This window comes from Dipodomys merriami, unplaced genomic scaffold, assembly GCF_024711535.1.
Source record: "Dipodomys merriami isolate MVZ:Mamm:240054 unplaced genomic scaffold, mDipMer1.0.p SCAF_34, whole genome shotgun sequence".
Classification (NCBI taxonomy): domain Eukaryota; kingdom Metazoa; phylum Chordata; class Mammalia; order Rodentia; family Heteromyidae; genus Dipodomys; species Dipodomys merriami.
Window position 1 is genome coordinate 3,170,895 of NW_027204937.1, and position 27,960 is coordinate 3,198,854.

The 27,960-nt window shown below is 37.8% G+C and overlaps 1 protein-coding gene across 4 annotated transcripts in view; it reads right to left on the reverse strand.

Annotated features, from left to right (window-relative positions):
- The window catches only part of Dab1 (DAB adaptor protein 1), a 1,106,968-nt gene that overhangs the window by 580,461 nt on the left and 498,547 nt on the right, over positions 1-27,960 (reverse strand). For all 4 annotated transcript variants that reach the window (XM_069987149.1, XM_069987146.1, XM_069987144.1 and 1 more), the window contains exon 3: positions 11,266-11,339. The gene's annotated coding sequence lies outside the window, so the exon portion shown is untranslated. The remainder of the gene's footprint in view (positions 1-11,265; positions 11,340-27,960) is intronic.

Here is a 27,960-nt window from a genome sequence, read left to right on the forward strand (position 1 = left end):
TTGTCAAGGTGATGTACAGAGGGGTTACAGTTACATAAGTAAGTAATAATTACATTTCTTGTCAGGCTTATTACTCTTTCCCTTATTTTTCTCCTACTTTCACTCCCTAACAAGTAGTTTATGAATACAATATATCTTGATCAATGCACCCCTCTTAACATTTTCACACATCCCTCCCAGACCTAGCCCTTCCTTTACTCTTCCTAATTTTGTAGCATATACATTGAATTCTTGCCTTCATTTCCCCTCTCCTCATTCATTTCCCCCTTTCCCCTTGACCCCACCTCACGCCTTTTGCGTACCTGCATCCTGATGCTTTATTTTGCTGAGCTTTGATTTTGCCTTTCTAAGGAATTATACTATTTGAGATCTCCAGGTTGGTATTGGCACAAAAACAGTCCCAAAGGCTAATGAAATAGAAGACCTAGAAAAAAATTCCACCAACCTATAGCCATTTAATATCCAATAAGGGAGCAAAAAACAAGCTGGAAGAAAGATAGCCTCTTCAGTAAATGGTCCTGGCATAACTGGGTCTATACATGCAGAAAACTGAAACTAGATTCTAACATATCATCTGGCACCAATGTCAATTCAAAATGGTTTAAAGACTTCAATGTAAGATCTGAAACCATGAAACCATTGCTGGAATGAATAGAGGAAACACTGGGATTCCTAGACACAGTTAGGAACTGTTTGAGTGAAGATCAGCAAATCCAAAAAGATTTGCACAGCAAATGACATAAGCAACAGCCTACAGAATGGTAGATTTTTGGAAGTGGCGCTGTGGCTCTAGTGGTAGAGCGCTCACCTTGAGCTGAAGAGCTGAGGGACAGCACCCAGGCCCAGAGTTCAAATCCCACGACCGACACAAAACAAATAAACAAAAACAGAATGGTAGATTTTTGCCAGCTTCACATTAGACAATGGCCTACTAGCCAGAACATACTGTGAACATACAAAATCAAAACCACCAAAAATCAAAAAATCCAACTAATATATGCTCTAATGAGCTAAAGAGACTCTTCTTGGAAGAAGGCATAAAAATGGCCAATAGACAAGTGAATTTTTAAAGATTTTTGTTTATCAAGGGGAGTATTTAAAATTGATAATAATGTCAGAGCCACCTTAATAGAATAGCCTCAGAAGTTGAAAGGTCTTTGTATATGGAAGTGTCTTTGTATACAACTGACAAAAGTAAAATCTTGCAAGGAATCCAGTCCTCAGAATGAGGAATTCACCAGAGGAAGGATGTCCACAGATCTAATGGAATATTATTCCAATATTTCAAATGCTTATTACTGTACTAAATATGAAAGAAAAAATGAGATATGTGTAAAAGCAAGGCAGACTTTATGCACATTCATACAATCTTACAACAGTAATGTATAATAAAACACAATATAAGTATATTTCTAAAGACTGGAAAAAATAGACCTAAATAGAAGATCATAGGGTTATTTTTGTCTTTTCTCTGGTTTCTAAGCTGTGTATAATATGGTTAAATTAGTTTTGAAATTGAAATTCATGCATACATAAATAACCAAACAGGTGCTTACAAAAGCATGACATTTTGTAACTTTTTATTAATAAAAACAATAAATCATGTGTGATAACTTTATTAGTGCTAAATGGGGAGATAAAAATCAGTGTTTACAGTTATTTCTTTCTGGAAAGTACACATTTTCAGTAATGCTAGGTGAAGAGTGTCAGATCACATGGCTGTGAACCATGAAGTATGTCCCCTAAAATTAGATACAACCCATGGTGCTTATCTATACCTGCTGCACACACATTTCTGCTCCTGGTGTTCTGGTTTGGATCTATTGCCAATACTCAGATCATCACGACTAAGCTTAGTTTTAACCTAAGCTCAACAATCTATGGCTCAGGGAGGAACAAAATGATCTGGAGGCCCCTACTTGCTAATTCACAGGATCAAGGACATCATCATCATGCTCTTGAGGAGTCTGTCCACTGATTGGAGTTGGAGGTACACCAATACAGATAAGGAAGATGTTTGGAGGAGAGATCAACCAATTGAAAGTGGTAGGAAGAAGTGGGGAAAGAGCCAGTGTGTTCAAGAAACAGATGCAACTGATCCACTGTGGCTAAAAAGTAAATCCAGTTGTGTATGTGTGTTTGTGTGTGTGTGTGTGTGTGTGTGTGTGTGTGTGTGTGTGTGTGTGTGTGTGTGTGTGTGTATGATTATGCAGAAGATTGCAGATAAGGGACTTCTCTCTGGAAGCTTGCATTAAAATGAGTGGGGGAAAGAAGGGCATGTTTGAGTCCACTTCCAGATATGTTATTCACTCCCTTCAACCCTGAAAGGCCAAAATGCAAAGCCTACAGAATCCCAATGCGGAGACCATTTCCCCCAGAATTCACAGAATTCTTTCTTGTAACTGCAATTATGAGGAAATCCTCATACATGCACTGGAAAAATCAGGCCCAGGGGCAATGACTGATGTACCCTGGATGTACACTTTGAAGCCCTGGTCTTTGTATTTCCTTCAAGGGCTACCGTACACAGATGTCCTGTAGAAGCATAGCAGGGAGGAAGTGGAGGCATAACTTGTGTGAGTTTCAAGCTCCTCTCCGTGCCATGTGTTGTGCTGTAATACCAACTACTTGGAAACTCAAGTTCCTGAAAAGGAAGTTAAAGTAGATCATGTCTGAGATTCCTCAGGATTGCAAATTGGCCTGATTTCTTTTGTTTTTCTTAAATTCTTTTATCTTTCTTTAAAAAAAAATTGTTTTTCCAGTTACAGGGTTTGAACACTGGACCTGGGCGCTGTCCCTCAGCTCTTCAGCTCATGGCTAGCACTCTACCACTTGAGCCCCAGCGCCACTTCTGGTTTTCTGAGTAGTTTATTGGAGATAAGAATCTCATGGACTTTTCTTGCCTGGGCTGGCTTTGAACTGCAATCCTTAGATCTCAGCTTCCTGAGTAGCGAGGATTACAGCGTGAGCCACCGGCGCCCAGCTGTTTTCCTTAAATTCTAATGGAAGGAATGCTTCCAATGATACGAAGCAGTCCCATTAATGCTTTTAAAAAAATCCAAGTGCATTATACTAACTCATACTTCATAACCACTTATACTTTACCAAATACTTTCACATATATAAAAATATGTCTAAAAGCATATACAAAACTACACAATTCCAATGTTTACAAAACATTGGAAACGAGAGAAAACAAGCCCATCCAGCCAGCAAACAGCCAAGTGAATCGTAAGTCTGGGATTTAGCTCCAAAGCAAACATCCCTATTATGAAAAGCTCCTTGTCCTTTAAGAGAGCTTGCTCTCCTGTTCTAATCAATCCATGTTTAGAATGTAACAACCCAAATTAGGTAAGTTAAATGCATAGCGGTAAGGACTCCCTAAAAGAGAAGAATGACTACATTTTATTGAACCTAATTTGTGAGCCATCGGGGCGCATTACCTTCAGTAGGACACCTGGCACTTGTGACCCTACCTAAGAGACACTGATAAATAAAGACACCAGCATTAGAGCAACATTAGGGCCACTTGCTAAACACAGGGATGTGAAGAATCTAGGAGCATGCATACTCTGGATGGGTTTTTATTTCCTCTGAAAGCACTTATAGGAAGAAAGATGCTAGGCTTCAATAAAATCCGCTTGGACAATTTTTTAATAGAAATTTCCTTAGGAAGAATGGTGTTGCAGCAATCTGGACCCATGGTCATGCTTGGTGCCTGAACACTTTAATCCTAGTGACTTGTACTCACACTCACTCTTGATATTAGTGAAGATTACAAAACTTTACTTGAATCTAATTGTCATCCTTAAAACGTACTAATCATTTCAGCTAAGGTTGCTAGAAGGACAAGTGAGCAAACTGAGGCCTATGGTGGAGGTCCATGGAAAAGTTTTGCTTATTGCAGAGAGCTGGGCAGCACTTTCAATCACATTTCTTTCTCATTATTTTTCTCTACTCAGTTCTTATACTTGATTTCTGCCAAGTGTCTGTATTTAATATGGATAAATTCCAGAGATCCTTATTGTAGGTCTTTTCCAGGACCCTCATTTTGTGTGTTAGCTCATCCAGCATAATCTGTGACCAATTCATGTGTCTGACTTACTTGTTTATGATCTGTGGAGAATCTGTTCTCTGCAACTCTGGCTACTTGTATTCAAATCTTCTGCTTGGGGCTTTCATTATCTAGCCCCTCTCTACTCCTCCAGTACTGTGTAAGAAAGCAAGAGAGAGCACCTACTCAACTATAGGCTCCAGGGATGAAATAAATTCTGGACCTATAAAAAATTTCATCCAGATGGGTCTGCATCCAAGTCCTAGTTCAGCAATTCACCATTTGTGTGACTGAGAAAACAGCTTCATCTTTCTGATCCTCTACTTACAAATGTGAGTTATCTTACCTTCCTAATCTATTAATATTTGTCATCATTAGCATATGGTCTATGCTCAGTGATTTAAAAATAAATATCAGGGACTGGGAAGGTGGCTCAGTGGTAGAGTGCTTGTCTTGCATGCTTAAGACCCTGGGTTCAATTCCTCAGTACCACATAAGCAGAAAAGACTGGAAGTGGCACTGTGGCTCAAGAAGTAGAGTGCTAGCCTTGAGCTGAAGAGCTGAGGGAGAGCACCCAGGCCCAGAGTTCAGGTCCCTATTATCTCAGAGATAATAGGAAGATGAAGAATAAGAAAAAGTCCCTAATCCTTGGTCTCAGCATCACAGAAGAATGCGAGGAGAGAAAAACGCAAACAGGAAAATATGATGCAATGTGGCTCCTTGGTATGTGGGTAGGGGAGGTTTCAAGATGTATTCCTATACTAAAATCTGTGATGCTTAAGTTCCTTTTAAAAATGATTTAGCATGTGCATATAGCCCATACAACTTACATATATTTTATTTCTTGATAACATAATATTGAATACCATGTAAATGCTATCTAAGTAATTTTAAAAAATATAAATGCCATATTGTTAACATAATTATGGGAAAAAGTCTGTACATGTTCAGTACAGATGCAATTCTTTTCAAATATTTCAAGCTACTGTTGGTTGAATATATAGATGTGGTATCCACAGATACAGTCAACTGTACCCATAATTGATTTAATAAAGAATCTTCCTGCTCTCTAAATGGATGCTGACATTTCAACACACGAGAATTGCTTATTTTTATACTTAACCAGAAGCTGAATCTGAGGGGTATAGGTGCCTACTCTGCTATTGCTTTTCCAGAGCAGCAGGAGGCTAGGTTGACCAGATGCCCTGGAGTACTTCGTTATACTCTTCTAGAAGTACTATGAAATTATAGATCCTTTACTACTGGTCTCTCTCCTGTTCAACTCCTTTGCCCAATCTTCTTGGCATGAGCCTATTATATGTGTATTCCCTCCCTGCAGCCTTGGTCTTCTCTTATCAACCCTAGGTGTCTCTTGGATCAAATTCATTTTCTCCCCAACACTAAAAATAAAAATCCTCCTGTTACAACTTCATCCGTTGCCTGGAGATAATATTCAACTCTTCACACACAGACAGACTTCATCCAGCTGTGCCAATTTAATCCTGTTCTGTTGCTTCATTCATTTTGAATAGGATACCTTTGGCAGGTGAGGTGTTGCGAACATCAGCATGTTAAATCGTTAGCAAAGAGTCATTCTCCTGGGCATTCTTTTTCACTTCATTTCGTTCTGGACACTGTCACAATGTCTACTGATATCTCTAGATTTCCCCCTTGAGTTCCTTGCAATTCTTGAATACATACACCCCTCCTGTAGGTGTTTCCTGAGGCCCTATCATGTATTACACATTGTCTATAGTTATATTATGTGTTGCTTGTGAGATGGGAGCAGAAGGGGAGGCAAGCCAGCTATTTCTACAACTTAGCTGCTGTTCATTCACAAATGTATGCACATGATCATAAATACAATTTCAGCCATGACCTTGTTTCTTTTTGTCTATGAGCCATACATGTGCCAATGACGGGGATTTTTCTAACCAGGTGTGTGTGCTCACAATTGGTTGTGTGCCTCATGCTTTAAGATGTTCTCAGAGTAACCTCTATGACTTACAAATTGACTTTCTCTGCCTGGGAGGACACAAGCTCTTTCTCTTCACCACTCACTCAGAATGGTTTAGCTGGTATATATCTTAATGTATGTCTTAATACTATGTCTCTTTTAAAGTCTCTTATTACAGCCGTTGTCCCTTACTTTAAGTCAGCTTTATAAATGATTGTTTTGTCATATCTACTCTGATTCTGTTTTTTCATTAGAATTAAAGTGGCTCATGTAAGAGAATTTTTGATTATCCTCAGATCATCCAAAAGTTAGCACTTTTGGAGAGTTGTATGTTATTTTCGAGATGTAAATAACTTTGGTATATACATCTATTTAAAAATGGACTACTATATAGTCAATACAAATTTCTCAAGACATAATTTAGACAAAAAGGTATTGTGATAGCATTTTGGTTAGTTTGCTTATTACTACTATATAAATTTTTGCTAAAATAAGTATATTCTCCATCCTAAGTGATTTCAAAATACACCAGAATATATAGTAACAAAACAACATGGCATAGGTGTGAGCACCAATGGAACAGAGTGGAAAACATACTGCTCAATTGATTTTCCATAAAGGCACTAGGAAACATTGAGTAAAGTGTGGTCTTTTCCATAAATAGGATATATACATGGAGATTAGTGAAAAATTTAATACCAAAAAATTAAAAATGCTAGAAGAAAACCTAGGAGAAACACTTCATAACATTCTTCTGGGCAAGGATTTTTTAGTAAGTTCCAAAATCACAGTAAATTTGGAACATATCAAACTAATAGTGAAGAATAAGACAGCCTACAGAATGGGAGAAAATACTTGTATGTAGACTATTTTGCCCAGACTGGCTTTAAAGTGTGATCCTCAGATCTCAGCCTCTTGAGTAGCTGGAGTAATAAGCATAAACTACCAGAGTCTAGCTAAAGTTTAACATTTGATCACACACTGACTCAAGTATGCACTAATGCGAAACGGGGAAGATAGACATGAGTCAGTTGGGCTTTGAATACTTGGAATACCACTGAACTCATAGTAGGTCTGAAAAAAGATCAGCTGGCATTTACCCATTTTGCAGTCAAGGACCCTGAAATCCCTAGAAGTTAAATAAACAGATACAGTTAACACAGTAGAGTATTGGGGAACAAGAATCAGTCTGAATCTAACTTGTGACCTTTCCTTTATTTAGCACTGCATTATCTTGTAATTGTCCAGAGCCAAGGTACTGTCTTCAAACATCAGAGTAAAGTTGAGTCAGAGACAGTCTTGGGAAGTGAAAAAGGTAGAAGAATTTCCCTGGTAGCGTCATTATTAGTGAGGTTCATTTTATTAAGTGCTTAATTCTACAGCTCAAAACGGTGAAAAACAGAAAGAGCGTACATGTATGCGTTACAGGGCAATGAGAACTGAGGACAGAGGGCCAAAGCTCTGAGAGGAAGATGGGAGGCACCCTTTGCTGAAAAACACTTTTAGATCACAAGCTTGATTTTTGTCTTTTGTGATCTATTACATAAAAGGAATAAGCTTCTTTATGAAGTAGAGAATTCCCTGTCACAAATGTCATGACTGCAAATCAGCCAGAAGAGCAGAAGCAAGCACTAATAGATCATGTGTACCTGTCTACATGTATGTTTGTACATTCACATCTACATTCCTATTCACAAATGAATACTTAGGTACACATATAGTCTTCTAGCAATTGTTTCTGCCCCTCTAAAAAAGGAATAAATAATGTCTAACATATCCATGCACATCAAATAAACATACATGTATTATTGATTTGTATGGCTTCATGTGAGCTAGTTAAGCAGCCAGTTGTCTGCTGCTTCACATCTGTGTGCTGGACCTTGAAGTCTGCCAAAAAGATCATTATGAAGGAAAATGGGTAAAAATGGAGAGACTGGGAATTAGCTCAGAACCCTCAAGCACAAGCTGAAATTTCATGAGATCAAACTGGACCCTGGATTTTCACTGCTTCTTAACTTGCTGATGTGGGTGACCTATGAAAGCCAAGGTCAAAGGCACTAAGCACAATGGTATAGTTAGATCTTGAGTGTTATCCACAGGCTATGTCTTGATCTCTAGGATGGCATTATTAGGAGGTAGTGGCAATTTAAAAGGTGGCCAGATGGGAAGTTTTTGGTGTATCGGGGACCAGCTGTTTCTTTGCTATTAGGTTAGCTGTTTTGCTCTGCTATGTATTCCCAACATCTCTTCACTTGCTCAAAGCAACAAGGCCAATAGATCCTGGACTGGAATCTCCAAAACTATAGGCCAAAGCAAACCTCTCAACATATGTTCTCAACATAATGTTTTTCTCAGGCTTTGTTTTTGTTTTTTTTTTTTTTGTCGGTCGTGGGGCTTGAACTCTGGGCTTGGGCACTGTCCTTGTGCTTTTCAGCTCAAGGTGAGTGCTCTACTGCTTGAGCCACAGTGCCACTTCCAGTTTTCTAACGGTTTATTGGAGATAAGAATCTCATGGACTTTCTTGCCAGGGCTGGCTTTGAACCGTGATCCTCAGATCTCAGCCTCCTGAGTAGCTAGGATGACAGGTGTGAGCCACGGGCACCCGGCTTCTCAGGCATTTTGTTACAGTGACAGAAAGCTGAGTAACACACTCATACAAAACACATTCACATCCATCCAAGGAGACAGAAAAGCTGAGGAGGATCCAGGGAAAGGGAGGGAGATGTTGAGTGAGGCCAACTGGATGAATTTGTAGATGAGCGGCAAAAGGTTGCTATTTCCTTTCAACTCCCCAAACTTCCCAGGTCCCCCTGTGGCTAAATTAATAGTCAACATACCACAAATAACGTTCTAGGTAACATAATCCAATCTAACCAACCTGGCATAGTAGAACATCCTCATCTCCTCTGGAAGTGATACCATGCCCAAGAGAGGGCTGATATAGATGCTCTACCCTGAGAGAGCTCAGAAAGTTGTGGTTCTTCTGATTGTTCAGCATATAGGTTTCTCTCCAGCAAAGAAGTGCTCCCCCCAGATTTAATGCCTTTACTCTGAAGGATGTCCATTTTCTAAGACAAGGAATAGCGTAAGAAGATTTTCTACAGGTTCTCCCTTAGTTGTTGCCATTGGATTAGAATATCTGCCTTTTTTTTTTTTTCATTTAAAGGCCTCATGGCTCCTTATGGCAGAGTCCAAAATGAAACCCTGAGTTCTTGAGGCCAGGTAAGGTACCTACCTGAGAAAGGTTATACTTCATTACTCTCAGTACTTTACTGATTTTAAACTTGCAAGCCATCATATATCTATATATTTTCAACCTCTGTCTATAGGCCGAATACATTTGAGAGATTTATTAGACAGGCAATCTAGAAAAGATGACTGTTTGGGGGAGCTACTGCTCCCCAGTTCTCCTCAGCTAGAAAACCTTAATTTGTCTTTCCAAATTCACTTCACCTCAGAGAATACCTGTGTGGATGGAAAAGCAATAATAACAGACCTAACTCAGTCCAGCTCCAAATGATCCGCCTGTTCCCTCTATTGGGGTAAATTACAGGCTTTCCTTCAGTTCATCCATTTTTTACATGGCTGGGTAAGCTCATCTGAATTAGCTGGACAGACTCATGGGCAGGGGGAAGGGTGCTCCCATGTCAAACCAATTTCTCATTTAACTCTACTCATTAGAGGAGGCTGGGGCACAAGTCAGCTGAACATGTCAATAAGTCATGAAGGAAATGCAAAAATTGACAGCTGAGGAATCCCAGCTTCTTCCCCTCTACTACAGAAACTCACAGAGAAAAGGTTCTCAGACTCTTCTCCAGGTCACTTCAATGAATAGTGACATTTGAGTTCCGTGGTGTAATTAATTTCCTCTGTCTCCAATAGTGCCTCATATTTTTAATGAATTTTTACAAGTCGCAGATCCCCCAACCTCCCAGCTCTCTCTCTCCAGTCCTTTAGTCCCCCAAGTCCCATAACAAATAGCTCCCACTCCTATTTGCCTTGCAAACTCACATAAACTGGAAATGATAAATACATTATCTTGGCTTTTTAACGGACCATTGTTTAATTTTCTATGCTTGTCTGGCTGGAGAAGAGATGAATATTACCTTGTGGAGAATAAGATTTCTATTCCATTTGGAGTGGGGGTGCGGTGAAGGGTAATCTATGACAGAAAAGCAACACTCTTTTCATTCTAATAGGCAGTGCTGCTAATTAAAAGTGTTGGAAGACACATCCATCCACGAGTCTGTGATTCATTCAGCATTATCCCCAGTAAACAAGAAATAGATATTGGAATGAATGCTTCTAATTTGTCAAAAGAATAGGCACTTTCAATTGTGCCTTCCTGGCTTCCGTCTGAAGTACCTAATTTAGTATTGCCATCATTAAAAAGTTTAGGGCCTCAAAATAACAGTATTTGTCCCGTAAGCTCGTAAATCTCCAAGTCTCTTTTTTATGTTGGAGCATTTATCTTATAAAATAAGATACAATGTGAGTTCCCTTTATTTTGCACAACAGAATGGTTTCTTTGGTTGGTAAACACATCAAAACAGTAGATGTTTGAGGAAAGAAAGCTAGCTTACATGGGTGTTTTTAGGGTTTTTAAGATTTTTGTATAGTTGTTTTATTTTTTCCCCCTTTGTCACCGTTTTTGGTTTTTGTACTTTTTGTCTTGTATATACGTTTGTCTGTTTTGGGGAGGTAATGGGGAGTGAAGAAATGGTGGAACAAAGAGTGAACTAAATGCAGGGGTGATACTAGACACTATGTTGAAAATAAACTATACAACTTGTGAGGGAGTGGGTCAGGAGGGAAAATAATGTGAGAAAATGAGGGAAGAGGTGACAATGTTCAAAAAGAAATGTACTTACTACGAGGCCTATGTAACTCTAACCCCTCTGTACATCACCTTTAAAATAAAAGTAATTAAAAAAAATCAAATCCTCCTAAGAGGATGTAGTAAAAAAGACAAAAATCCAGGCAAGAAAAATGTAAGGATTTAGAAAAAAGAAGGAAGAGAATAAATAAAAAAATAGTCTTTCTCCAATCACAAACACAAACTAGACCAGAGAAAAGCTATCCTAAGCACCGATAACCAACAATTCACCAACCCTCTAACATAGTTTAAGAAAATCTAGAAACACCAAAACGATCATTTCACAAGAATCTTGAAACATTTGTGAACAATTTTCCCAAAGAGAAAGTTTTTTTTCCCTTGCACCAGCAAGGCGTCTAGCCAGACTTAAATATTTACCTTTGTGTTGTACAAAAGAGCTCTTCAATCATGAAGACACACAGCCAGGGTTCACCACCATGTCTTGATGAATGCTGAAAACAAACAAAACATAATCTTAAAAAGGTGGATTATTAATTAGTTTGCAGGCATCTTTTTTTCTCATTGTTTTATCCAAGAAACATATACTTGCTTCCTACCATATACCAATCCCTGGGAATACAGTGATGGGTCCAACAAAAAAAAACATCACCACTATTCCCATGACCCAAAATATCTCAAATATGTAACCTACCATTGAGGTAGAATGTAGGAAGCAGCCACCGAATGCTTCTTAGGAGGGAGTCAGGCTGTGTGTGTGCCTTTCTGAAGCAAATGTACACATACATACAAACATACATGCATCCACACATATTCAGAAGAGTGTGAGAATGTTTGTAGAACGCTCCCCATTCATAATTTGCCTGGCTCTCTTAAAAGCTTGAGGGCTGCCTTGAGATAAGTAAAGTAGCAGAGACTGGATAAAAATGTCAAGAGTCTTAAAAATGATCATAGCCTTTACAATTCACCTTCTGAATTTCTTCTTAAGGAAACAATCATGGAGGCAGAGAAATATTTATACACCATAGAGCTATTTGTAAAGGAGAAACAATCACTAGGAGAACTGTAAAGTGAAGGGTAGAATCTCTGAATAAAGTAATACTAGGCGCACATAAAAATAGTTTTAAGATTTTCAAAGGTTAAGTATTTTTTTTCTTAATCCCAGTGCTCTACCACTTGAGCCATATCTCCTCTATGGTTCTTCTTTGCTAGTTAATTGAAGATAAGAATCTCAGGATTGTTTTTTTTTTTTAACCTGGGTTGACTTCAAATCAATATTTTCAAATCTCAGCCTCCTGAGTAGCTAGGATTACAGGTATAAGAGATCAGCATCTGGTATTTTATTCTAACTAGAAGTAAACAGAATTTCAACCCAGCATCCCAGTTTCCAGCTACTTCTCCCCCCCCCATCCCTATTTACTTGGTAATTTATATTCTGTAATTCTCCATTAATCCATCTTTCTGAAGGTACCACTGCACTGAATTGTCCATTTCCATCTCAGCCTCCTCTAGTTCTGAGTGCCTTTATGAACCTGTCATCCCTATTGACCTTTGCTTTCTATAAACCTAACCTCGAGAGTTGTCCATAGTTGTTGTCAATCAATTTTTGCTGCATAAAGAAAGGAATAGCAAACAATGAATAAGTAATCAATGCAATGGCATGACTAAAATTACATGAAGAATATTATTCACTCAAAATAATGAGGGATAATAAAAACTTAAGTTTCATTTGGATTCAAAGGAGATGGAAAATGAAAAGCAGGGAAGTAGCATTTTTTTCAGAGAAAACAGAAAAAAAGTCTACTTAAAAAAAAAACCCTCAACATAATGGAATATCACAGCCTAATGATCTTCCAATGTATTCCAAGACCAAGAATCTGTTTCAGACAGGAGTATTTATCTAGTTACATCCCATTACAACAACTCAGTTATTTTACATGTTCACAGTTATATGTACATAAACGAAGTAGATGTTTGTTATTAGTTTTAATCAGCAATGGCTGGTTGACTCCCTGCTGAAGGAAAAAAAAATGCTACAGGATGGATTATGGTAGTGCTTTATAGAAATTCAATTTGGTCTACTCATAAAACTAGTGAAATATAGCCAAGATATTAATTTATAGTTACATTTCTCTGGAGGAAGACCTGATTTTGAGAGTTGAGTAGTGTGTGTGTGTGTGTGTGTGTGTGTGTGTGTGTGTGTGTGTGTGTGTGTGTGTGTGTGTGTGATCCTTAGCCTTGCACTTTTTGAATAATGTCACCTCTCCTTTGCTCTCTCCCAGTTTTCCCCCCATCACCACCCACCACTTGTACAGTTCATTTTCAACATAGTGTCCAGTGAGTAACATTGCTGCATTTATTCACCCTTTGTTCCTCCATAGCCTCACCACATAGGAATAGCCTTCTTTAAGATTTTGGCTTATTTCTAATCTCTTTTCATGGTATATAAATAAATTATTATGGGAAAAGCTTTCTTATGCTATTGGGGCTTGAACTCAGAATCTTGAACTTGCTGTGAAGATGCTCTACATTTGACACACACACACACAACCCTTTTTGCTTTAATTTTTAATTTTTTATCTTTAGTTGTAAAAGGAGTTTGCCATTTAACAAACCAGCTTATAAATACAATATATCTCGACCAATGTCACCCTTTCAAACATTCTCATCCAGCACTCTTCTTTTTTTTTTTTAATTTTATTTTATTTTATTTGAGAACATACTGTACAGAGGGGTTACAATTACATGGGCAGGATAATGCATACATTTCTTACCAAGCATTGCAGCCTCCTCCTTTGTTTACCCTTCACCTCCCTTCCCAGCCTCCCCCCTCCCCCCCACCCAATCATACCCCCCTCCCCCCCCCACACCGACATTGTAAAGCTGGTTTTGACATGACATTTTGTACTTCTCATTGTTGCAACAGGTCATCCAGCACTCTTCTACCAACCCCTTCTCTCACTCTTCTTAATGTTTTTTTTTTGGGGGGGGGTCCGGTCGTGGAGCCTGAACTCTCGGCCTGGGCGCTGTCCCTCAGCTCTTCAGCTCAAGGCTAGCGCTCTACCACTTGAGCCACAGCGCCACTTCCAGCTTTTTTCTTTTTTGCTTATGTGGTTCTGAGGAATCGAACCCAGGGCCTCATGTATGCAAGGCAGCCCCCTACCACTGAGCCACCTTCCCAGCCCCCACTCTTCTTAATTTTGCAGGATATACATTGCATTCTTGATGTCATTGTCCTCCTTTTCTTCTCTTCACTTGTCCAACCTTTTTTTCTTGACCCCACCCCACCCCTTTCAAATTAGCTTTTTTTTTTGACTAATACTCTAAGGAGTTGTTAGTGGAGGTAACCAACACTAAACAAGTAAGAGAGTGAAATATTTGGTGGTGTAGGAGATAGTGCTATTTAAAAGCCAGAAGAGGAATGAAGGACTGAGCAGGACTGAGATTTTAAAGATGGTACTTAGGGAGGACTAGAAAGGTGAATTAATAGTCTGAGCACCAAATGTGGGCAAAAGTCTTAGGAAAATCCCTCTATATAAGGAAAACAGCTAATTGGTGATATTGGATAAAGATATGTAGGGGAACATAGGAGTTTGTTATAATTATTCTATACTTATTTGTATGCCTTAGATGCCCATACTTTTTGAAGTTCCATAGATTACAAGTGTTTACCCAGTCCAAAACTTGTCTTTTCACTTTGTGGTGACATATTAAACTTTCAAAGTTTAATACTAAATATACTAATATTCAGAGTATCTGTAAGACAGGTGCTTTTTTATATTTTATTTAATAAATCCTTGCCTAAACCTGGATCATAAAAATCTAGATATAGAACTATAGTTCCTTCGAAGGCTTTTAAAGCTATACTTTGCTAATGCTATCCACTTGGAACTAATGAACTTTGCATGATTCAAAGTCAGAATTCAATCATTTTTCTGAAAAGGTATGTACTATTAAAGTATCACATATTTCTTGGTCAACTATTTCTATATTGATTTGTATTGATAGATTCCTCATGTACAAAATTTCAAATCTGTGTATGTTATATGCAAAGTTCCAAACTCTGTGGCTCTAAATACTATTCCACTGGTCTTCCCTTGTCCCTGTGTAAATACTATAATACCTTAATTACTACATTTTTCTTCTGGTTTCTTCTCATTTATCCATCTACTTGTCCTTTCATCCACTCAATCATAATTTTCCATTCATAAATATTCATCGGGAGTCCATTTATGCCACATACTGGTTTGATTATTGGAGACATAGTAATAAGAGGACAAAGAAAAATACTACACAAACAAACAAGTAACTGAAGGCCGAGCACCTTGGATGTTAGTAAGTATGATGAAGAAGCATGGCATCTGTTATTGAATGATAGAGTGCATAAACTAGAAATCAAATGTGATTTCTAAGCCTTGCTTGTTTGAAATACATACTAGAAATCTGAAATCGGGGAAACAATAAAAATACTCCTTTTTGGAACCTAGCCATAGTTTACATTTGGAGTGAGGAGTATTGACCCCAATCGGGGTAAACATGTAGCCTGTTTTGCCCAGGACCTAATGTTGGTGCAGCCTCCAAACTCATTGTTGAGATCCTAACCCACAATATTACAAGCTGAGGCACTTGGGAGATAATCAGATCATAAGGGTGAGCCTTCATGAATGGAATGTGTGACTTTATAAAAGAGACTCCAAAGAGCTATGTCATTCTATTCTTGCATGCAAGGATACAAGGAGAAGCATTTGCCTTTAGCTCTGCTGAATACTCTCACCAGAAACTGAAGTTGCTGCCACTTTGGTCTCAGATACCAGCCTTCAAAAATATCAGAAAAGTGTCTAGTGGTACAAACCACCTAAGATACTATCTCAGTTACCTAGTACATGTCTGAGCTCATATGCATTTTATGTGGCCTCCTATTATGACCTGACCTGTGACTGTAAGTCTTAGACCTGAAAGAGACCCAGCTTGTTAGCTGAGAGCAGCAGGAAACCTAGAAAAGTTTCTGTTCCAGTGAACTGAGAATCAATACAAGGTTCTTTGCACAGCTCCCAAAATACAGATGATTTGCATGCTTTCTGTAGGTGTCCCAGTAAAAATCATGAAAGTCCCATCTTTGCTATCTACCAAACTGATAGAGCCAAAGGGTCAATGGATAATTGCCTTTTTTTTCTTTGTGTCAGTTTTGGGGCTTGAACTCAGGGCTTGGGTGCTGTCCCTGAGACTCTTTGTGCTCAAGGTTAGCGCTCTGCCACCTGAACCACAGCGCCACTTCAGGTTTTTGAGTGGTCAATTGGAGATAAGTGTCTCATCAGGATTATGCTGTTCAGGCTGGCTTTGAACTGTCATTCTCCAATCTCAGCCTCCTAAGTAGATAATATTACAGGCATGAGCCACCTAGCAACAATTGCCTTTTTCGAGTTTTTTTTAATCCTCATTTTAACAGCTTTCTTGGTGGTATTTTGCATAAGAATATTTTTATTATCACAATGGGCTGGACACTATATAGCATCTTTTCACCTTTGTTTGCCTTATGCTAAAAATGAGAAGATGTCTAATTGAAAGCTTGTGTTGTTAATTAGTGTATTGAAAGGTCTGGTGTGTGGACATAGAATAAATGGCAGGTCATAAAGTTTGGCTTGTGTACTAGTAATTCTAGATATTTGTGAAAAATCACTAAAACATAACCTTGCCTTGGGATCTGTCTGGGCCTAGAAGCTCAGTATCTTGGAGACCTTTGACTGCCTGGGTCATATATAAGGTCATTATGAGAATAAAGACCACAAATTCCAGTTTGGAACCTAGCAATTTATCATTATCAAACACATAAGGGGGATGACTGTGTCTCATTGAGAGCCACCATACATGATCACAATGAACAAACCAGGGTTAGTCCATCTGCACATTTCCTAGAACTGCTAATATATACAATCACAGTGAAGATATAAGTAGTAAAACCTTTAAAAAGAACAAATCAATGAGATTTCTTCATTGCAATGAATTTTTGTAGCTATGACCGTCTGTAAGAACTGACCTTCTGCTGTGCTGTAGTGATCCAGCTAGTGCCTGGCTTTTGACTTGGAGTTTGACTGACAAGAACCCTTAGAGTAGATGTGATTCACATGGACAATTTAGCAGCAGCCAGGACAGCCAGTGAGAGCCTTTGTGTCTGCACAAGCAGAGCCATCAACTTTTACCTCCACTCCAAATGGATATGTTCATGAACATATGTGTTAATAAGAATGTAAATACTTTTACGTTGCACACTCTTTTCTCTGCTGACTAAGCCTATAGTAGATGTAAATAACTGGAAAGTTTATCTCTCATTGGGCTTTGCTTATTATATCAAAAATAGTTGATAAATATAATAGAGTCTGTGGGTCTCAAAACCCCTGTGACTTTGACATGCCAAGTCACTTATTTACCTATCCATTCTATCATTCAACAATAAATACTTACTAAACCCTTCTAATATTCAAGACAGAGTTCTAGACCCTCAAAATATGCTAATTTTTTAGACAAATGGAGACAGAGAGAACAAGGACAAGGACAGTTGTCATGAGTTCTCAGGGCTAGCTGGAGGGAAGTTCAAAGCCAAATTACATAAAGCAAATCAGCACAGCCTTGGCACTACTGCTCTATTTCTTCAAATGACTCTGTTCTTCCAGCCGTTAGTTTTCTTCTTACTTTTGATCCCATATCTTGCAATGGCCCAGTACCTTTTTCTTTGTTTGTTTTTTTAAAAGATGTATTTGTCTTCAACTACTACTCCTTCCTTTAAGTTTGGTCTGTGAAACCATTTGTTTGTGATTTCAAAATGTTTATATATACACAAATCCCCCCACATTTCCCAGAATTTCTCATTTTAAATGCCCTGATTTTGCTCTCTCGGGACCCACACTTCCAACCTTAACAGCCTGGTTGTTCAATGAGCTCAAGGGAGGGTCCTGGGTAAAAATTCTTTTGCTCTATGATCTGACATCTCTGTTGCCCCCTGGAGGCCCAAATCCTTACTGCAGTACAACCAGCTATGTGTGTCTGATGGCAGAAATTAAGGGCAGCAGGGTAGAAACTTGATCTGCTGACACCACAGTTAAACAAGCTTGCACAGAGGTTGTAAAACACCCTTGGAAGAGCACACCAGTAAATTGTCCCACTAATTAGTTTATTATTTCATTTGAGAGATCAAATACATAAATAAAATTAATAAACCCTGTAAAATAAGTGCAGCCCTGGAAATAAAAGTATTTCTCAGGTCATTGCCTTAAACACAGATATTACATGCTAGAATAATGTTAACACAAGAAGGGCAAATCATGCTGCCTTATAAACTGGAATGTACCAGCAGCATCCAGAGATGGGGAGGAGGTTGATGAGCTTTGGGGTAGATGAGGATACACTGATAGTATTCCCTACCTTGTCATTGATTTTGGTGTGGTCTTGAACAAGTCAACTTCCTCTCCTACCCTTAGCAATGTGTTTGTTTTCTCCTGAGTAGCATAAATAGTTGGACTCTTTCTGAGGTTTGTGTCAGCTATTAAATGTCATGATTAAATGGAAACCAAGATTGATCATGAACACAGTCAATAAAGAGTGAAGTCTGAGAATCTATTACACTATTCTAGTATAGGTATAAGAACTCAAAGAGATCTTGGTTAACATCTAACCCAAACTCACCCTATAAATTAAAAGAGAAAGGGGAAGAGTTTGCCTTTACTAAGGCATCCATTATAAAGAAATGTGCCACACAATAAGAACAGATGAAAAATGTGTAAATCTGCAGAGAGATTAGCAAAATTAGATTTTTTCCCCCTTCTAGTCAAAGGCTCCTCTACCAAACTGTGTTTTGATCATCTGGGCTGCCTTTGGGACTCTGGAGGGGCACTCTGAGAAGTAAGTACTGTGCCATGCTCTGCATAGCATTCACAGGTGCTGATGGGCAGAAACCATCGTAGGTGGCTGATCCCAGAGGTCAAAGGACAGCTGTGTAGAAGATTCTTTCTTGAGCACTGGAACACTCATTCCTCAGAGAATGGGCAGATTGACCTCTGACAACTCAGCACAGTACCTGTACCTGGTGACTGATGTTGGCTGATAGGTACCTCCTCTTTCAGAATCCAGTGTCTGTCAGCAGTTGTTTGGGGTTCTGAAAGCCTGGCCTCCTGGCTTCAGTTTGGTGCAATCCCCCAGTGCCACCCCAGCATCAGACCTTCCTAGTGTGACTGAGATACTCGATGGTTGTGTCAACGTGTAGTTACAGATCAGTTAGGAAGGGAGGGGGGTCACTTCAATGACAGGTGGGAAGCACTGCAGGGTCACAAAAAAGACAAATGCTCCTGCAAAGTGGAATTGCAATCACATGCTCCTCTCTTCCCCTGTAATCTTAACCTTGCATTGAACTTACTAGCGTTGGCTTCTTTACCTGTAACAGAGATGATTCCTCTCTTATGGGGCTATTATGACCATCTACCATTTACCTTCACAACACATGTAGTGACTCTTCCTCCCCAGTGACACCTAGGGCTAAAATACTGCAACACTATAGGTCATTGATCTCACCCAAGTAGTCTCTGAATCTCTTTTGTGTAGTTCTTGGTTTTCCTCTAAACTCAGTAGATAACAGTGTGCTGACCATAATAATTGAAAGAAAAGTCCTAGTGAGTGAGTTTTAGCTGCAGGATTAAAAAATGATAAAGCTTGAGAGTGCCTATAAAAATGTAGGGCAATGGGACAGCCCTTCTCTAGATTTGCACAGGAAGTGTTATAAGCACTGTGGAAGGAATTTGAACATCAGGTACAAACTTGGGGCAGAGAGTCTTTGATGGCTTCCCAAGGGAGTGATACTGCAACTGGGGTTCATCTAGGCTCTTAGATGAGGAAGAAACTAGATCCATGGTGATGTACAAGGGAACAGAGCGGCTGAGATGGAGAGACAGGATCAGGTAACTGGCCCTAGGCATTCAGAGGACATAGCATAGGTCCATCTATGGGAAGTGCAATGGGTGGGGATGGGAATCATTGATACTTATTTTTGACTATTAACTTCCCAAGTACTTCTGATATTTTTGGCCAACAGAAACAAAACTCATGCTAAATCTTAGCGTTCACAAGGCAATCTGGGGTAGTTAAGCTGTAAACTTTTGGAGTGCAACAGACCTCAGTTTACACCTTCATCTTCTAAATTCTAACAAGCCCTTCAACTATTCTGAAATGTGGTGGTTTCCTCTCCCTTCAATTGAAGCTGTTTGAGAGTTCAAGGAAAGGATCTCTTTGGCAAGGGTTTGGTGCATATAAATACTTGATAGGTATATTTAAGTCCTATGAGACTGTTTCCACATCTACAGTTAATCTGGAAAGCATTGTTTATGAGAGTAACCATGTAGACAAAGCAAATAACTCACCGCCTGAAACTCAACTTCTAATGAACACATTTAGAAGTGAAGCCATGCATTTTGTAACTCTTAGACTTGTAAATTTTGAGCTATCTGCTTTGGAGAATTGGATACTTGACAGATTGCATATTTATTTATTTCTCTTTCTTTTCCAACACTAAGATGAATCATTCTTTTTAAATTACCACAAATTCTGTGTAAAATTTACAGCTTTATGTCAAAGGCAAAGCCATGCCATAAACTTAAGAACCTGTTTAAAAGAGAACTTTTTTGTTTGTAACAAAAACCTTAGCATTTGTTCAAACCTATGACCTGCTTTTAGGAAAATTCAGCCTAAGTAAGCAATTCTAGATAAGATCAAAATTCATCTATAATGATGTCTGTACTGTATAACAGTAACTATTAGAAATCATAACAGTAAATATTAGAAATAAAGTTATTAAAAATGATGGTCCTGATAAATATTGATCTATCCATATTGCTAAATTATTAAAATTATGGTGAAGAATACTGATTGCAATCAAAATACATACTTAAGATGTTAAGTGGGAAAAATAGAATGAACCATATGGGATCTTTTTTAATCTGTCATTTTTTGTTCTTTCTTTTTTTTAAATGCATTTTTAAATTGTTATTGTAAAGGTGATCTACATAGGGGTTAAAGTAACAAAAGTCAGAAAAAAGTACATTTCATTTTTAACACTGTTCCCCTTCCCTTTTTCCCTCCCAGTTTTTACTTCTGTCTCCACCCATAAGTTATATAGTTCAACAGTGTCTGGTGAGTATCACTGCTGCACTTGTTTACCCTTTGTCCCAACATATCTCTGTCCTTCCCCTCTACTCCCAAAGACAGATAAATGAACAAACAAGACAAAAGCTTATTTATATTTCCTAAAATTATCACCATGAATTTTTTTGTGTAGGTATGGCGGTCCTGGGGCTTGAACTCAGGGCCTTGGTCATAGTTTCTAAGCTTCCTTGCTCAATGCTAGTGCTTTACCACTGGAGACATACCTCTACTTCCAGTTTTTTGGTGGTTAATTGGAGATAAGAGTGTTATGGAGTTTTCTATCCTGGTTGGCTTTGAACCTCAAGCCTCCCAACTAGCTAGAATTACAGGCATGAGCCACCCTACCTGGTCATACTATTTTAATTACTTTAGAGGATAGTAACTCTTAAATTTATATTAAATTCTATGCTATACACTGTATGAAATAAACTTGATAATTCTGGAAAATCCCATTCGTACAGAGATATTTCACAACTGGAAAAAGGTTACTGTATAAAAATCAAAACAGATTGAAAAGAATACTTTGATGGCCCAGGGAAAATGAGAAAATAATAAGAATAAAACAGTTAATATGACAAATAAATACACATGTGAAAATAGTCATGTTCAAAGCAATCAAGCACATGATGATCAATAAAATTTTGGCTCTTCTAATTTATTAAACTAGCAAAGTTTAAATAAAAGGCACAACTACTTAACAGTTAATACTAGTGGGAGAGAAATGGGATTTGGCATACATTATGGATAGAAGTTAAAAATGGTAAAATATTTTTATAAAATGCATGAGAAATGTGTATCAGTAGAGCTAAATATTTGTAACTTTTGACTGAATAATTTCACTTTAGGGACTTTTTCTCTAAACCCAGAATATATATTATGAACAAAAATGTGCAATGTAACATTATTTATGACAGGATAATTGGAAACAACTTAAATGCCTATTTGTGGGGAAGACAGAAACATTTTTATTACAGAATAATATACAGCTACTGAAGCAGTATTTAAGAATGCTATATGGTAATAAAATGTGTACTTTAAAAAAATGACCAAGAAGTCTTACAACACATAACACACATTCATAAACACACAGACACACACACAGACACACACACACACACACACACACAGAGAAGTAGATGGCAAGAAGATATGCTAAGAAATACAAACATTTTATCTTTAGCTGTAGAATGGACTTTTTTTTTCTTTCTGTGAAATGCAATGGTTGTTTTAAAATGTGGAAACCCCTTTTTCTAAAGTAAAAAGAAAAAAGTTTTTGTGTACTTATTACTTGATGTATGTAAAGGTAACCTTGCTGTATATCACCTCTAAAACAACAATAAAGTAAATTAGGAAGAAAAAAAATAAGAGAAAATTTTGATCTGTGCCTTTAGCACTGTCTAGGATCTAGCCTCAACAGAGGATAGCTAAAGGAATATTTGCCCATTCAAGTAACTTAAGAAAGTTCCTAGAGGAAACACATCAAGAGAAGTTCAAGGTAGTTGGCAATCATTTCAACGTCTGGGAAATATCTTAAATCAATTTTATGAGAAGCATACTCAACCATAGAAAGCCATTCCAGGAAATAGGAAGATAAATGATATTTCCCTATCTCTTAAATATGTGCTTAGGGAGACAAAGGATGGAGTGACCATAATGAGCAGAAAAGACATTAGCATAGGAATGCCAAAGCAGGAATGCATGCTGTAATTCATTGCTCTTCTTTCACTAACTAATTTAGATTTGTAACGCAAATTGGGACCATATGTATAGGAAGTTGGAAGTGTCCACTGAACGAGCTTCCTAAGAGGGAGTCCTTGGCTTGAATGCTTGTTTCCTGGGCAATGGAAGTTGAAAGATACACAGATGTGGGTGCTGCTTACACAGTTTGCACAACCCGTATATCTGACTTTTAATCCCATTAGCCAGTTATTTATTGGCAATATTTTGGGGCCTCAGTTATTTGGCCAATAAAATAAGTATTGATTTACTCTTTAAATATATATTGGGTGTCCAGCACTGTGTCTGGCAATATAACAGGGAATACAGAGAACAAGGCATTTATCCTGTCTTAGATTCTAACAAGGAAATCCTCATACAGAGCAGTGTAGCACTGCTTGTGGGCACCAGACAAAGACTCCCTGAGTTAAAGAAATCCCAGTTATGCCACTTAAACTCAGTCTTCAATACTTGCACCTTTTGGCCTTTGAGATGTATTTTTCTTTCTTACCCATTTCTCTCTCCTCATGCTTTTTAATGGTTGGTCTTTCACTGTGCTCTTTTCTGTCAGTGTTTCTGTCCTCCAGGCTCCATCCTTGGACTGCTTCTTAGTTCTAACTGCCATAATTAGGTCATTTATACCAGTTTCGTGACTATAAAGACCTTTCTATACACTGACAATTTCTGGGTTTCTTTGCCTTGTCATGTAAGAACTTCATATTCAAAAACCTGCTAAGTTACTTCATAATCAATCAATGTTTAGATGATCAAAAAGTAAGTCTTGATTTGAGCTCACCCACAATAAAATAGTAACTTCATTCTCCAAGGACTGAAATTTGGAGTCATCATCAAATTCTCTCTCTCTCTCTCTCTCTCTCTCTCTCTCTCTCTCTCTCTCTCTCTCTCTCTCTCTCTCTCTCTCTCTCTCTCTCTCTCTCATATTTCAATTTAATTATCATATCCTTACTGGCTAGATTGATAATATGCTCCAATAATTTCTCACCATGTCTCCTGTGACAATCCTTTCAGATTGTCAATTCGCCATTACTATCACAATAGTGTGCTTAGCGGGTTTTTTGTTTTTTTTTTTTTGTCGGTCGTGGGGCTTGAACTCTGGGCCTGGGCGCTGTCCCTCAGCTCTTCAGCTCAAGGCGAGTGCTCTACCATTTGAGCTACAGTGCCACTTCCATGCTTAGTGGCTTTATGTAACTTCTCATCTACCCCCACTGTCCTCTAAACGAACTACTACTACTTAAAAAATGAGATTTGTATTTTCTTTATGCTGAGCATTCCATCAAGTATTTGTTTCTGTGTGTTAATCTGAAGGATCGCAAGTCTTGATACAATAAATGCACCTACACAGCTATGTTCACCGCTGCACTAATCACCATAGCCAAGTTAAGGAAATATCCCAGATACCCTGTTACTGACAAATGGATAGAAAAATATCACACCTATCCTCCTATACACATAGAGGAATCTTATTCATTCTTCAGTAACTATCTGTCATATACAAGGAAATAGACTGACCTGGAAAAAAAATCATCCTGAGTGGAGTAAGTCAGGCCAAGAGAGATAAAAGTATATGTTTTTTTCTTAAATAGGGAAGTTAGACTTAAAATATGCACATACAAGAAAATATATGTGCTCAAACAGACTATAGCATACACAGGGTGGGTTTCTATAATATAACTCCTCTGAAAAGTGAACAGATCATTTAATGAAATGAATTTCAGGAAACAAATAAATCTTGACTGAGAGTTGTGGGAGTTGGGGGATGAGGACAGACATATGGAGAAAGAAAGGGGGCTTGAACATAGTCATAGTGTTCAATGTATAAATGTGAAAGTGGAAACAGGAAACTTGAGGAAATGGGTAGTGATGGAATAGGTGGTGGTAATGATGGAAGGGGTGACACTGTTCAAGATGCATTGTGCACACAAATGGACATGTTAAATTGAAAAAAAGTGAGCATCCAAGAAATGGAAACAATATATGCATCCATCAACTGATGGAAGAGTGAAGAAATTGTGGCTCACATCCATAATGGAACACTATTTAGCCAAAGAAAAATGAAATCCTGTCAGGTGTGGCAGCATGGATAGAAATGAGTATTATTGGATTAATAATGAAATAAGCCAGGAATGTAGCGAAATATAAAATAATCCCATTCATAAGTACAACTGAAGATAGTTGTGTCCTCATATAAGTTGAGAGAGGAGTGGGCAGTATCAGAGGTAGGAGGGAGGAACAGTTAGGGAGGGGTCAGGAAAGTTCATCAGGTCATTGTGAACTCCATCCCTTGACTGGTGTACAGACAGAATTGCTGTACAGTCTCTATTGTCCACCCATTGCCATGTCTTCTGCTCTCTTAAGTTTCTAGTACTTAATAACACCTAATATTTTTAGCTAATTATTTTCTCTTTTCCATAGGAGGTAACAATGCTCTATAGGAAATGTATTCATTACCTTACTCATGTAACTGTAACCCTTCTGTACACTATTTTTACAATATAAATAAATAAAAGCTTCACCAGAATAGTGATTTTATTTTTTTGTCTCCTAGTATATCTTCTACTATTATTAAAGAGACTAGACTTTACATACGAATATATGAATAACCACAGCAGGTTTGTGCTATTCAATATGGCAGCCAAAGCTACAAGCAAGACTATTGGCCATTAGAGAAATAGTTATTGAGATGAAGGAAGTGAATGTTTTTATTTTAATTAACATAAATTTGAAAGTGGAAGCAGTCTAAACTACTTACCTACTAAATACATTTATTGCTTCTATAGGGCTATATTTCACCTTAACCACTCTTATTGCATAACATGGTATTTGAATTAAATGCTTCATTCTTTCTTAATGTGTTTACTAGAAAATGCAAAATGGCAGGGCTAGCCTTGTATGTCTCTTGAGCAGCATTGCTCTAGTACCTCCATCTATTGGTGTTTGCTTTATTTCATAGTTTTGGGGGATAAACTTATGCCCTTGTACATGAAAAACACGTGTTCTACTACTGAGTTATTTCTTCAGCCCCAAATTTCTTTATCTATTATAAAAGAGCCATAATGATAATTCTGTTGCATGAGTATTTGAAAGTTTAAATGTTGCAAAGTGCCTGCTATGGTATCTGGCACATATTAAATGTTCTGTAATGCTATTGTAACTTTCTTGTCCTTCTTCCTCTCCTATTCCTACTATTATTGAATGGTACCTATGACAAGGACTGAGCCTTTTTTATGGATTAAGGAAATATAGAATTTTGAAATACATTTTATTTCTGTGCTGGTAGTATTGTTGAACTCAGGGTCTTTCATTCTTACTTGGCTTTTCCACTCAAGACTGGTATTCTTCAATTGGGGTCCCACCTCACTCCTGGTTTTTCTTTATTAACTGGAGATAAGAGTCCTATGGAATTGTTTGCTGGGTTGGCTTCAAACTACTATCTTCAGACTGCATCTTCTGAGTGGCTAGTATTACAAATGTGAGCCACCAATATCTGGTTTTGAAATGTATTTTAGCCAAGTTTTAAAGATATGTTATTAGTATGTGAAGTAAATTTTAAGAGTGATGATTTTAGTAGATGATCTAATGATCAAAGCAAAGAATAGACTGGTAGCTCAAATATAGGCCTTTTTTTCTCCTAAGCCTATGCTGTAAAATATCATATGACATTTCCTTGCAACAAATCTTATCAACTGAAATGAAATATGAAGAATAGCTCCCGATCCCCCCAAAAGTCTATTTAACCTCAAGTCAAGATCTAGTGCTTCTTTAACTCCATTATTGAAGATCCCAAGAGAATTCTTTGGAATTATTATCTGGTGTATGAGAAATCACCATGATTATTTTTTATAGACCTGAGTATTGACATATGCATATTCTAAGTCATATGATGGACATATAATAAATGAACAAAGCTATGACTTTCCCATTCCAGCATTTATGATTGTGTTTATGATGGTGCTATTTCAAGTAATTACCCAGTAATCGAAGTGCTGAATGTTTAATTCAGTGCTCTTCAAACCTAGTCCTGAGGTTTATAGGAGAAACAAAGGTCTGAAGGATTTTATTTTACATTTTTTCCATTCAAAATAGTTAATGCACCAGATTTACCCAATTTACCCCTATCTTGTCAGAAATGAGGAAGAGATGAAGATAAGTAGAGGGGAAAAGAGATATTTGTTGATCTAATACAATTATATTCAAATACTTTTGTTCTTCTCAAAAATGCTCATGACATCTTATAAACTAATAAACATCTAGTAATGATTATACATTTCTTTCAGTGCTATTCTAGTATGAATGCATTCAAGCAGTAATAAACATATTTTACATAATAATGTATCATTTAGTAATATTTCTTTCAAGACTCTAGGTTTCATCAAATTTTCTGGGCCTATCTTTCTCCCTTCCCTCAATCATAGAGAGTGTCCCTAACTTACTCACACTCCTCCACACCTGGAGAAACCATTCTAATTGGCCTCACAATGTACTGAGAGGTTAAATTAATTTGTCCAGATCTCACAGCTGGACAGCTGCCCAGCACCATATACTAGCTGCTGTTTGACACAAGAAACCAAGAATCAGATTTTCTTGCAGCAGAAATAAATTTTTAACAACATTGCCCATTTCCACAGAGGCAAAACACAAGAGATGATTTTGATAGAAGTGTCCTCGGAGGAAGGGTGTCACTTTCGAAGTCAAGGCTCTGTCCTGCCACATTATTTAAGCTCAACATGACATAGAAATATATCTAATAGGATTTGGCTACAGGCAAAAAGTCTGCAAAACAGTACAGGGAGCCGACAAGTCTGCTGTTGAGTTATGCATGGAATTCAAAATTTACTAGAATGGATGTCCTCAAGACAGTCTTTCCCTTATCACAAGACAAAACAAAACAAAAATTTCTCTTAAGTATAACTCTACTGGAGGACTCATTATGATAATAGTCATCATAATCCTAGAACCATGCAAAAGATTAAAAAAATCAATATTTTTATTTCACAATTCAGATCCACTGAAATTATTTTTATTTAGCACAGAGCAAATAACTGGCATTTCAGTAGACCTTTTGAAATTATCTATTGAATAAGAAGTAGCTGCAGCACTATGCACTAGGTTCATTACACATCTGTAATTTTGCAATGATGATGTAAGAGACCATCTCTAATTCAAGGGCTCAGAATACAATGTGGTGGTGAGTTATCT